This window comes from Penaeus monodon, chromosome 28, assembly GCF_015228065.2.
Source record: "Penaeus monodon isolate SGIC_2016 chromosome 28, NSTDA_Pmon_1, whole genome shotgun sequence".
Taxonomy (NCBI): Eukaryota; Metazoa; Arthropoda; class Malacostraca; order Decapoda; family Penaeidae; genus Penaeus; species Penaeus monodon.
The window spans coordinates 5,768,175-5,768,447 of NC_051413.1; the positions used below are offsets into that span (position 1 = coordinate 5,768,175).

General features: G+C 40.3%; 1 protein-coding gene across 1 annotated transcript in view; it reads right to left on the reverse strand.

Moving 5' to 3' along the window:
* LOC119590926 (sulfotransferase 1 family member D1-like) overlaps positions 1 to 159 on the reverse strand; it is a gene marked incomplete at its 3' end in the record, with an annotated part of 7,584 nt that extends 7,425 nt beyond the window's left edge. Inside the window, 1 exon segment of the mRNA XM_037939665.1 lies at positions 51 to 159.
* Between the last annotated feature and the right edge of the window lie 114 nt (positions 160 to 273).

Consider the following 273-nt stretch of genomic DNA (forward strand, 5'->3'; position numbering starts at 1 on the left):
GCGGTATATATAAGGTCACATTTGACTAATAGATACAAGACACTGTATACCTTAGCTGCACAAATTATAACCTAAACGGCTGGGAGTTGTAGCATTCTACTCGACTCAGCTGACCGCCAGGGGGTTACTGTCGCGAAAGAAAATTTCATCCCGGACTAACTCGTCGTTCCAAGGTTGCCAATCTGTATTTTACCAATATTACCACTTCGGTTGCTGAAAAGTACCATATCAGAAGAAAACGTACCAAAACTCATGAAATTCACAAATTACTTT